Source organism: Coenobita brevimanus, chromosome 89, assembly GCF_032717465.1.
Source record: "Coenobita brevimanus isolate Jiangsu-jjx chromosome 89, ASM3271746v2, whole genome shotgun sequence".
NCBI lineage: Eukaryota > Metazoa > Arthropoda > Malacostraca > Decapoda > Coenobitidae > Coenobita > Coenobita brevimanus.
In genome coordinates this window covers 3,852,203-3,865,977 of record NC_137042.1, presented here as the reverse complement: position 1 = coordinate 3,865,977, position 13,775 = coordinate 3,852,203, and positions in this window count along the sequence as shown.

Below are 13,775 nucleotides of genomic sequence, written 5' to 3'. Positions count from 1 at the left end.
GGGAGGGTTTGGTGATCTTCCACTTGCATATTGAGTTAGGGTTAGTTAAGCTCTTTGATATACAGTGCTTCAAGTATGGAGAGGCGTCGCACATCTTCACATGTAGTTAGAATTTCTGTTATTTCTTCCAATATTTTCCATGTAAGGGAAGCACTGTGTTCCTATTTAAGGTATCCTTTTAGATGCTCCTGGTGTTAGGTGGTAACTCAGGCGTCGAGACAATTTCATGGTCGTCATGCCTACACAGGCAGAAAGGAGAGCTTGGTAGTTGCCTCGTTGACACGTAAATCTGAATACACCATGCGACCTCTGAGGTATGTCTCTCTCCCGGTGGGGCTGTTCCTTAGTAGCAGGCAACTGATCTTTTTACTATTGTAGTATATTACTAGATTAAGTCTCTTTTCAGGGTTTAATGGTTTCTCATTTCAGTTCATTGTTTGTTTTATAATTCTTTCTTTTTCCTTGTAGGCTGTTGAGGAGATGGCTCTGGAATAAAGTTGATGCCATCCTCCTACTTATGGTTTCTGTCGCTATTCTTGTTATACGGTACCAGTTATCGATGATATTCCTTGTTTGTCTGTTGATGTTCTTATTAGAGAAGCCATTATTGATTAATACTTGTATAGAGCGTTCCATTTCTTTGTGTACTTGTTGCCAACAGCTGCAGTGAGTGAGTGCTCTTCGGATGTAAGCATCTACAGTATCGTTCAGTCCTTATATCTCTGTGGACACTCACTACACTCGAGTAGGCAGTGGCAAGAGTTCGTTGTCTTCACGTAAACATCCGTGTTGAAGGAGTATTCATCTTGATTCACGAGGACATCGAGAAATGGCATCGTTCCATACACATCATTTTATATGGTGAAGGTAAGGCCGGAGTTCTCTTGTATCAGTCTTGTAATTGATTATATAGTAGTTGTAGCCGAGTAAATAAGTGAGGAAGTAGCTTCCGTTCACTTGTAGTCGGTGACAGAAGTTAAATATGGATACTGGGGCTTGACTGTAGTTTTATTGTCTTCAAAGGGAAAGCTCAAGATGAACACTGCGTGTATTACACAAGAGCGTTTATATGCTAGCTAACTTCTCACAGCCCACCGTGCCATTCTCTCGCTAGACCCCTCTTCTCGCTGTCTCTTCTCCAACCTCCTAATTCCTTCAGACTTTTCCTCCTCTTTCTCTCCGTATGTAAGAACTTCCATCACGTGGGCTACACTGTCGTTGAAATGTTTTAGAAGCCTCTGTTTGTATGTGTGTGTGTGTGTGTGTGTGTGTGTGTGTGTGTGTGTGTGTGTGTGTGTGTGTGTGTGTGTGTGTGTATGGTCACGAGGCACTGCTTGTGGGCTGTTGTACTGTGTGAGACATTCCGGAGAGGAGCCAACGTCATTTCCTTTGGGCCCTAAGTTGACACACCTAACCTCTCGACTTTCTATGAATGTTGCTAGCTACTATGTATTAAGATATTTTAGAGTCCTGACACTTGTAGGCGTAGCACCTTCACTCGGTAGTTGATGACAGAAGTCTGATAATTAACCAAAAAATAATCAGGAAAGCCGTGTTTTAATGTTAAGCCAACCAATACCAAACTACTGTAACATAGGCCAAAAATTAACTTAGCAAAATGCCTTTTTTTGCCTGGGGAGTATGACTAAGGTGCAACACTGGCGAGTCTTTTCTCAAGTCAATCGATCCGACGCTGACAATTTGACTGGATGACCATGAATACCAGGTTTTTTTTTTTTCTCCCCAGACCCTCGGTTGTAAAACTGGGTGTTACATTACAAGGTCTAATGGTACTTGGCCATTATTCCTCAGCGTACCGCGACAACAATAAACGTTTCAGCAAATATTACGCCACAGTTTTATGTCTTGTCGTGAATCAGGGCTAATGGCCTCATCTCGCTCATTATCACACAATAACTGTTCTCAGTAATTACTGGAAAATTGGGTATAATGGCGAGAGCTATATATTCTGAATAGGTTGGCTATTTATGGTATGATTATAATACAAAACTGTCATTTACTGTGATGAGAGAGAGAGAGAGAGAGAGAGAGAGAGAGAGAATAGATCCCTTGTACTTGTAAGGTACCGAGGACAGGCAACGTAGTCCAGGACATATTATCTTAGTGACAGGAAAATAAGAGTAAAAGTAGATGATGTATATTCCAATTTCCATTCAATTAACGCCGGCTTGCCGCATGGATCAGTTCTGGCGCCAACCCTATTTCTGGTTCATATCAATGATCTCTTCTCTGTCACCCACAATCCCATTCGCTCATATGCAGATGACTCAACACTACATAGTTCATTCACACTCAGACATCCATTTACAAAGTCTAATATCTCTACCTCTCAACTCAGTACAGCTATCTCCAAAATTAACTAAATATATACAGTTTACTAATAGACAGATATTGCCAGATTCGTTCATTGCCTTCAGTGCTACTAATATTTCCATCTCCAAAAGTATTGAAATTTTTGGACCTCTCATGTCAGATCACTTGCTAAAACCGCCTCAAAGAAACTTGGATTATTGTACAGAGTCCGGAACTTCTTCACTGATGAGCAGTTAGCTATAATTTATAACAGTCATGTGCACTCTCGGCTTGAATATTGTGGAATGGTTGTGGAGAGGTTGCATTAAGACAACTAGACAAAATTCAGAATAAAGCTGTTAGAATCATTAACAACCCTACCATTACAAATAAACTACCTCCCCTGCAAGTAAGAAGGAATGTTGCCTCCCTTGCATTATTTTACAGATATTTTTTTGGCAAATGCTCATATGAAGTTGCGTCCATGGTGCCACCTCTCCATGCCTTCCTTTGTGCAACACGGGCATCTGGTAGCGCTCATGACTGGAATGTCACTCAGCCATATTGCAGAACTTCTGCCTATCAGAATTCTTTCATTCCCCGAACTGCATCTCTCTGGAACTCGCTTCCCCAGAGTTGTTTTCCTCCAAATTTCAACCCACAACTGTTCAAGTCTAACTGTTACAGATATTTTATGAACGGAGGACACCAGTAATCTGGTGTATGGATTATTTTTTTTTTACTCATTTGTTTTTCCTTCCTCCGTTCTGTTATTTATAAAAAAAAAAAAAAAAAAAAAAGCGACCATTGACGATACTGCATGTTCAAAGAAATTCCGTGGGGAGGCGGGAGGGTCTTCGGTCATAGAATGCCTATTGCATTTAGGGTCAATACTGTACATCGGAAAACAAGCAATATGGGAATGGCTTGTGTGTGTGTGTGTGTGTGTGTGTGTGTGTGTGTGTGTGTGAGAGAGAGAGAGAGAGAGAGAGAGAGAGAGATCACTGAGTAGTGCAGGGAGACAATCCAATGGCTGTGGGTGTTGTGTATGTAACAGTGAAGTGTGTCCACTAATACCACCTACAATAAAACCGCGTCCATCATGATACCAAACCAGTACTTTTCAGCATCGTTCAAGGGCACTCTCAGAGATGACATAAACTAAAAACGGAGTATGAAAATTTATTTGACATTATTTTAATGCATAAGCAAAGTGAAATATGTTATACTCTTACCTTGTCGTTGAAATATGTTAAGCCGAGCTAGAATGATGATGATATTGATAATGTCGTGGAGAAGAAGGACATTCTTTTTTTTTCTTCTTCTTTTTTTTTTTTTTTTTTTTTGCACAGCTGCTTTTTAAGTGGTTTTTATTTGCATCTTCACTCCGCCTAGCTGAATGACAAAAAACAAGAGAAAGCATGACCGGTTTTTACCAGCAATCCAAAAGACTGGGAAGATCATGGACAAAGTGTGTGGACAAGCAGTAATGTGTCGGACTGCTTCTCGAGAGGACGCTAGATCGATCCGTGGCTGAGGTAAGGAACTGTTTGTGATTTTGAGTATTATAAAAAAAAAACTAACAGTGATCAGGGTAAGCTTTATCTTTCAAGGAACAATTGGTAATGATATGATCAATCAGCTTTTACCTGTGTTTCAATGGAAGACAACCAACAACAGAATGCCAGTATGGTGGGCACGGAGTTCTCAGACAGCATCCTATTACATCCTGGATAACTTGCCAGATTTTGGTTGATCAGACTTGCTACGTCTGTATGTAAAAGTGTGGGAGGATTATATATTTGGTTTACTTTGTCTGTCTTCCTGTCTGTCATTCTGTCTGTTAGCAATATTATGGAAAACTTTAATGACTAAGAAACATCAGAGGAATTGGTGTTTAATTTTTGGTCAAGGAAGTCGCAGCCCATTAGACAATAACAAGATCATCTCACACAGTTTTGATCCAATTTTGACCAAACTGGATATAAGGGTTGAGGAAGTGGAAAAAGTGAACTGACTCAGTTTTTATTTTAATATCTCTGAAATAAACGACACAGGGTAAAATTATTGGCCAGGTCCTTTTCCTCAAATAATTATATAATTTAGGTCACTCTGGGTGCAAGAGTTTAAAACTAGTTTAGGATAAATCATCCTACTCTGAGAACAACAGTCAAGGTTATAGAGCAAGATTGGAGGTTCGTCCTCTTTACTCCAACAGTTACCTCGCCCGGACGGAGTCCGACGAGGTATTGTTTTTGGTCGAGTATGTTTACTTGTTTGTTTGTATGTGTCTTTGTTTGTTAGCCAAATTACGGAAAAACGGCGGAATTAATTTACATGAAACTTTCAGGATATGTGGGCACTGTTTCCCAAAGAAAGTTATTATATTTTGGAGGTAATCGAAATACTTGAAAGGTCAAGCTCAAGGTCACGGATTTGCAGATGGCTATAAAATGAAAACTGTTGAAGATAGAGTTATTTACTGTTAGGAACATACAGGAACTCGCAATATGAGCATTCATTTAGCACCAAGACCTCTGACCTTGAATGACTCTGAAAGGTCAAACTCAAGGTCACGGATATTCAGGGGGCTATAACTCGAAACTCGTTAATATAGAGATATATTTACTATTATCAACATATAGGAAATCCCATATGGGCTTTCATTTGGCAGCATGACCTTTGACCCTGAGGGACCTTGAAAGGTCAAACGCAAGATCACGGATTTTCAGAGGGTGTAACTTGAAAACGTTTGCGCCATTACCTTAGACTTTAACCCATTAACTCCCACGGTTCCTTCTCCAACGTTCTGAGATGTTCTGGTAACTGCTCCTAGCAACAGCAAAAAATTCTGTTTCCAAAGTTCTTACACTATGTAGTACTCTAGATGCTTTATCACTGAAAGTGGAATGAAATTACACACTTTAACAAACACCCAAATAAAATATCATGCAGAAAAAGAGAATAAAAATTATTGCATAACTTTACAAAATACCTCCGTTCACAACAGCAGGCTAACTGGCAACTCTGACCCGTAACATAAAATGAGAGAATTGTCATGAATATTCCAGCACTACCTGACCAGAAAATCCCACTTCTCAACAATACAGCAATCTGCAAATGAAATGGCTTCCAACGCATATGAGATTTTTAAAATACAGTGGCAGAAAACTACATTTTGCTGTGAGTAACTGACAGGTTGATGAGCGGGTATAAAAAACATGAAGCCTGTGTTAACAACGTTGGATGGTAGAAGGGCACTCAGAGTTATAGCAGTTGTTGCAAGTGTGGCGCGGTGAACGAACCCACCAACACCACATCACCTTACACCAAACCAGACATCAAGCTACATCACACCGCACCACAGCACACCACAACATACCACACCACTCCACACTCTAGCACACCACCTCAGTTAAAAACATGGTAAATTAAGATTAATTCCAATCCATTATGCGAGGGTTATCGAAGCCAGCATTCTATCCTTGCTGACACCCAGTTACCCCGCAGACCACCACCCGCTGCACTCATTTTTCACCCAGGTACTAAATCTACTGTACTGCCCAGTGATTAGGGATACAGGAGTAAGAGACACCTTGTTTGTGGGTATAGAGACGCTAGTGTTCATAATTACGCAGTGGAAGCTCTCTCTCTCTCTCTCTCCTGCTTTCAGGTTGGCCTAATAGATAGTACGTGTCTTACCCCTTTTTTCTTTTACTCTTTATGGGTACAGTCCCTTTGTCTTCATCCCAAGTCACAGTTCTTTCTCTCTCTCTCTCTCTCTCTCTCTCTCTCTCTCTCTCTCTCTCTCTCTCTCTCTTACTCAGTTTTTCTCTTGGTATTAATTTTTCACTTCCTCTTCTTTTACTTCCTTTCATGATTTGTTTTCACACATGCAATATCATAGTTTTGGATGTACCGTACTTAATTATCATTAAGACTTTTTTTTCTTCCTGCTTCATGAAGGTTACCTGACTGTTTTTGTACATCGTATTGCTATTTCCTGTGACCAGTTTTTCTTCATTCTTTTCCCTTTCGTTCATACCTTTTACGCTTTCTGATTATTTATCAATTTTAGGATGATGGCTTCTCTTTAGACATATTCCTGCTACAACGTTGTGATATTATTTAACGTAGCAGATATTATTCAAACTAAATTTTTCAAACTAGATGTGTTAGTCTCATTAACATATTCAATACAAGCTGTTTCCCTGAAGTCGATTAAAATTATTCGTTACTGTGATATTGTGTCATCATATTAAGTGGAATATGATAATATCGTTTCCTCTTCTTTTCTCCTTATTTCCTTTTCCCATAATTTAGATTTACTTTGTGCTATATTTTCTGCTGTGCTGTTTTCGGTAAGATAACTTTTCTTCTTTTTTTAGTCAGCTGCTGCCCCATGATGGTATTGCTTATACTTTGGAGGAGATATTTTTTATACAGAATAATGAAGGATATGCTTAATTTCTCACATTCGAAAATCTTCCTCTTGTTGCGAGTGAAATGGTCCTGTTTGTAGGGGAAAAATGTCACTGATCAAAAATGGTTAAGGTTCCCATCATACATTTCACGTTGCGTTCTCACCTCATTGAACGCTGCTTTTAATACCGTGTTATTAATAGTTTGAATCTCACTTTATTATTTATTGAATTATATCTTATATTTTCTGGCAACGTACGTTTCTCTTACATATTCGTTTTCTCTGTGTCCTGCATATGTAGTACGATGTCTTTTTCCTTTCTTTTTCCATTTACTTCTTTCATTTTTTTGCTTACAGTATTTCACACTTTCTGATATTCGGTTTTGTTTTGTAACCTACAGTACGTTCTTAAACCTTTCTTATCTCCTCCTCACTACTAATCTCCCGAACCACACCATTTACTGATCTGCTTAACCGATCTTCCATAAAACCCACAGACATGTCGTAAAAACTCTCCCGCTAATCCCGATAAATCAGCCCTGTGTGAGACAGCTTTAGCAAGTATTCAATAAAGACGGTGGGCGTTAGAGCCGAAGTGGTGGCATGTGAGGATGAACTACGTAGGAGGACTGCTGGCCTCAGGGAATGAACTGTTAAGCCTAAGCCCAGAGTCGGACACATAAAAAAAAAATATCCATTAACCTTAACCTTTTACGATTGCTCTCACACTTTAAACCCTTCATTCTTACATTACCCTCAGTCTTTCCTCCAGATTTGGTCTAAACTACATAAAAACTGGTTAAGCTGACTTTGCTGGTTAAAACTTTAATGCTACAAACGTGACAACTTTTACTCCATTTTATATATATATATATATATATATATATATATATATATATATATATATATATATATATATATCTGTGTGTGTGTGTGTGTGTGTGTGTGTGTGTATTTTAACAACCCATTCCCCACCCGACCCCAGATTCACTTCCATTCCCTCCCCCGCTAATGTTTTTCCTTCTTCCATTTTTTTTCTTCGGCCTAATAACTTCCCTTTCATCCTGTTTTCTCATTCACCCACGCCAGTCTCCTTCCATTATCCTCCAGGTCACTGATTACACGCACCAGCCTCTCCAGTCTCACTTTTCAACATCTTTAATTAACTTGTGAGCCTTTTGATGTTTGTTCGTCCTTATGATTAAGGCCATGGCCTAATTCCTGTTTTTCTTTTGTGTTTGTGTAAGATGGGTTTTTCTTCTTGACACTGAGTATGATATTTATATCCTGTTATAATGTTGGAAGATTGTGTTTCCCCAGTTGAAAGAGTTTACTTAAACTGTAGACGGCCGTAGTCTTAACAAGAACAGTTTAATCCCCTGGCTCTGGTTTCCGTTTTTAGCATATTATATTCCAATTAATGACCACTTTTCTCAACTTAATATGGATGTTTATCAGCCAGGGTATTAGTTGTAGTCCCCTGCTACAAAAAGTCTATTGTAACTGACTAACGATGGCGTATAGAACAGTACACAGATATTTACACCGTGATAATAACTCAGTAGTGACAATGAAGTGAGAGAAATAACGGCATTGCCTATTTATGGAATTTTGTTTTTTATTTTCAATATCATTTTTGGCGATACAAAAATGAAGATAATTAAATTAAAGGAATACACAGCTACTTTCCTTTCAGTATTTGTGGCCTTTTGATAAAATGCAGTGGTTATAACAGTGTAACAACAATCTTTAGGTAAATTAATTTGTAACTGCTTACCATTCAGTTATGGAAGCTTGGGATAACTTAAAATGCTGACAAAAAATAATCAACAATACTACATAAATCTAGTGAATTTCATATATTTACTTGAAACTGAAGAGTAGCTTTACAAAGCTTCCCAAACTGGTCTCTGAAGACTGGCAGATTCTTACAGTAAAGCAATAATTATATATTATAAGTAAGAGATGCAAGGAAATAGTGAAAATAATTTTTCTACCCATCTTGATATAGGCTACACACTACAACATGATAGGTAGCTGCAGAAGCAATAAGAAACTTGTTGATTTCTCCCCACCACCATCTTCACGTCAGCACATGATGAGATGTCCCACCACAAAGCAATAGCCTACTCAGACTCCTTCAAACATTTTATTGTGGAACTGTCATAATTTAATGGAAGGGACTAACAGCAAAGTAAAGTGGAAAGTGAATGTTTCTGAACATGTAAGAAAAAATGATTTATACCAGCACATAAGCACATCTCCGGTTCTGCGTCCAAGGAGTCAACCCCCACTTTTTTTCTTTTTTTTTCAGGGTCCAGTCGCCAAACTGCCCAATATTTTCCCATGAAACTAATAACCCTGTTGAACGCAAGTTACCTAGATTTCCTTGCAAGGCACTTTTTCTTTCCCTGTGTACCTATATACTCATGGACCCAATTTTCTAATGGACCTCTTTTCTCCCATGGTTGTCTTTTCACTATGGACCTATTTTCCCTTTATAGACCTGCCGTCCCTGGTGGACCCATTTTACCAACAGACCTGCTTCCCCTCATGAAATTATTTTCTCCCATCATTTCTCACTCGATCCATACGCGTCACTCCACACATACTCCACAGACACCTCATCTCCATTACATTCAAACTTTTCCACTCTGCTACATTCATATTCCACGTTTCAGCCCCATATAACGCAGTCGGTACCACAACACCCTCATACAGCCTACTCTTTATATCCATTCTAAGCAAATGACATCTAAAAATTTTTTCATTTCTCCCAGCACTTTTCCTATTTCATTCATTCTAAACTTCACATCTGCATCAATTCTTCCATCCACAGCAACATGTGACCCTAAATACTTAAAACATTCTACCTCCTCATGCAACTCACCATTCAAAACTATATTCATCTTCATACCATCTACCAGCCTCGTACACTTCGTCACTTTACTCTTATTCTCATTTACTTTCAATTTCCTCCTTTCACACACCCTTCCAAACTCCTCTACCAACTGTCTCAATCTCTCCTCTGAATCGGCCACCAGTGCAGTATCATCTGCAAACAGCACCTGATTCAGATGTCACAAAATGACTAAATGTCATAAAAGACTTTGTATTTACTTGTAGAGAAGTTATATATATTATGAGACTTGTGGACGAGCGGTTTTATATCTTGGAGTAGCTTCCCGTTTGTCATGTAGTGACAGGAGAGGTAAAGAATAGTATGGGACTATTTTTTTTTGTCTTGGAAATATTAACAAGTCTCTCTCTCAAAGTTACCAAGCCCTTCTCACTGCGACCTGCCTCTTGTATGGCTTGTCTCCTTCTGAGCTCTCTTTCCTAAATTCTGGTGTAGCAGGGGTGTGGCACGTGTGTTCCTTGTGAGTGGAAAATTCTAGCAGCCTGTGTGTGAGTATGTGTGTATGTGTGTGTGTATGGTCACTAGGCCTTTGTTCACGGATGGACTGCTGACAACTAACTGCATCATCTCCTTACTGGTCACTGTCGTCAGCTTTTCCTCAGTGTAACTTGCAAGCTCATTTCCTTTTCCCAGGCTCGCATAGGGCTGTCTATCTATCTATTTATCTATCTATCTATTATGATTTGTAATGGAACACATTGCTCGGCCGCGCGAAAATGGCGTACCATCGACAGTTAATAGTCCTAACACACTAGTGTGTTAGGACTCCATATTATAATTATGTAACGACAAACGATTACATTATGTTACACTTGCTACAATTATGTAACTACAAACAATATGTACCAATTTATGTGACAGTTGCATTAACAAGATGTAACTTTTATGTAACTTTAACTACAATTATGTAACTACAAACAATACTACAAACAATATGTACCATTTCTGTGACAGTTGCATTAACAAGATGTAACTTTTATGTAACTTTAACTACAATAATGTAACTAAAAACGATATGTAACAATTATGTAACGACAAACGATTGCATTATGTTACACTTTGCCAATTAACAGTTGCATTAACATGATGTAACTTTTATGTAACTTTAACTACAATTATAAGGCCAAGACACTTATATAAGGCCAACACAATTATGCATTAACACAATATAAGTCATACAATTATAGCACAATTCTGTATTGCCAGTATCATCATACAAGTTAGGTGAAATATTAGACATTACTAAAGTGATAACTCTATGTAATGTATAACCTAGCAGTATTACCATTGCACAATTATATGCGTACGTCTGTTGTACATGCACGTCTTACGAAGTGTTATACAACAACCATTGCATTTATTCAAATATGTATACAACTTGTTTAAAATGTAATATTACTGAATAATCACTATTTACTATATTATATGTATTCAATATTCATACAATTATGTTACTTTTACAATATTATGTATTTCACTTAATTAGCTTATAAGTTCATTATAATGTGTATATAATATATATTAATATGTTATGACTATTAACTGTCGATGGTACGCCATTTTCGCGCGGCCGAGCAGTGTGTTAGGACTCCATATTATAATTGCAAATCATAATAGATAGATAGATAAATAGATAGATAGAGAGACAGATAGAAGCAGGGAGTCAGATGATGAGAAGGTATTGTGTCTGCGAGAATCGAGCAGTGCTAAACATGCTTACACACTCTTAACTCGAGGAATGCTTATTAGGCACACGACAGCGCCTAGTGACCATACACACACATACACACATACTCACACACAGGCTGCTAGAACTTTCCATCCATGAGGAACACACGTGACACACCCCTGCTACACCAGAATTTAGGAAAGAGAGCTCAGAGGGAGGTTAGCCACAGAACAGGCAGGAGAGAAGGAGACAAGCCATACAAGAGGCAGGTCGCAGTGAGAAGGGCTTGGTAACTTTGAGAGAGAGACTTGTTAATATTTCCAAGACAAAAAAAAATAGTCCCATACTATTCTTTACCTCTCCTGTCACTACATGACAAACGGGAAGCTACTCCAAGATATAAAACCGCTCGTCCACAAGTCTCATAATATATATAACTTCTCTGCAAGTAAATACAAAGTCTTTTATGACATTTAGTCATTTTATGACATTTATCCCACCGCTGCCACCAAATGTCATAAAATGACTAAATGTCATAAAAGACTTTGTATTTACTTGCAGAGAAGTTATATATATTATGAGACTTGTGGACGAGCGGTTTTATATCTTGGAGTAGCTTCCCGTTTGTCATGTAGTGACAGGAGAGGTAAAGAATAGTATGGGACTATTTTTTTTTGTCTTGGAAATATTAACAAGTCTCTCTCTCAAAGTTACCAAGCCCTTCTCACTGCGACCTGCCTCTTGTATGGCTTGTCTCCTTCTGAGCTCTCTTTCCTAAATTCTGGTGTAGCAGGGGTGTGGCACGTGTGTTCCTTGTGAGTGGAAAATTCTAGCAGCCTGTGTGTGAGTATGTGTGTATGTGTGTGTGTATGGTCACTAGGCCTTTGTTCACGGATGGACTGCTGACAACTAACTGCATCATCTCCTTACTGGTCACTGTCGTCAGCTTTTCCTCAGTGTAACTTGCAAGCTCATTTCCTTTTCCCAGGCTCGCATAGGGCTGTCTATCTATCTATTTATCTATCTATCTATTATGATTTGTAATGGAACACATTGCTCGGCCGCGCGAAAATGGCGTACCATCGACAGTTAATAGTCCTAACACACTAGTGTGTTAGGACTCCATATTATAATTATGTAACGACAAACGATTACATTATGATACACTTGCTACAATTATGTATCTACAAACAATATGTACCAATTTATGTGACAGTTGCATTAACAAGATGTAACTTTTATGTAACTTTAACTACAATTATGTAACTACAAACAATACTACAAACAATATGTACCATTTCTGTGACAGTTGCATTAACAAGATGTAACTTTTATGTAACTTTAACTACAATAATGTAACTAAAAACGATATGTAACAATTATGTAACGACAAACGATTGCATTATGTTACACTTTGCCAATTAACAGTTGCATTAACATGATGTAACTTTTATGTAACTTTAACTACAATTATAAGGCCAAGACACTTATATAAGGCCAACACAATTATGCATTAACACAATATAAGTCATACAATTATAGCACAATTCTGTATTGCCAGTATCATCATACAAGTTAGGTGAAATATTAGACATTACTAAAGTGATAACTCTATGTAATGTATAACCTAGCAGTATTACCATTGCACAATTATATGCGTACGTCTGTTGTACATGCACGTCTTACGAAGTGTTATACAACAACCATTGCATTTATTCAAATATGTATACAACTTGTTTAAAATGTAATATTACTGAATAATCACTATTTACTATATTATATGTATTCAATATTCATACAATTATGTTACTTTTACAATATTATGTATTTCACTTAATTAGCTTATAAGTTCATTATAATGTGTATATAATATATATTAATATGTTATGACTATTAACTGTCGATGGTATGCCATTTTCGCGCGGCCGAGCAGTGTGTTAGGACTCCATATTATAATTGCAAATCATAATAGATAGATAGATAAATAGATAGATAGAGAGACAGATAGAAGCAGGGAGTCAGATGATGAGAAGGTATTGTGTCTGCGAGAATCGAGCAGTGCTAAACATGCTTACACACTCTTAACTCGAGGAATGCTTATTAGGCACACGACAGCGCCTAGTGACCATACACACACATACACACATACTCACACACAGGCTGCTAGAACTTTCCATCCATGAGGAACACACGTGACACACCTGCTACACCAGAATTTAGGAAAGAGAGCTCAGAGGGAGGTTAGCCACAGAACAGGCAGGAGAGAAGGAGACAAGCCATACAAGAGGCAGGTCGCAGTGAGAAGGGCTTGGTAACTTTGAGAGAGAGACTTGTTAATATTTCCAAGACAAAAAAAAATAGTCCCATACTATTCTTTACCTCTCCTGTCACTACATGACAAACGGGAAGCTACTCCAAGATATAAAACCGCTCGTCCACAAGTCTCATAA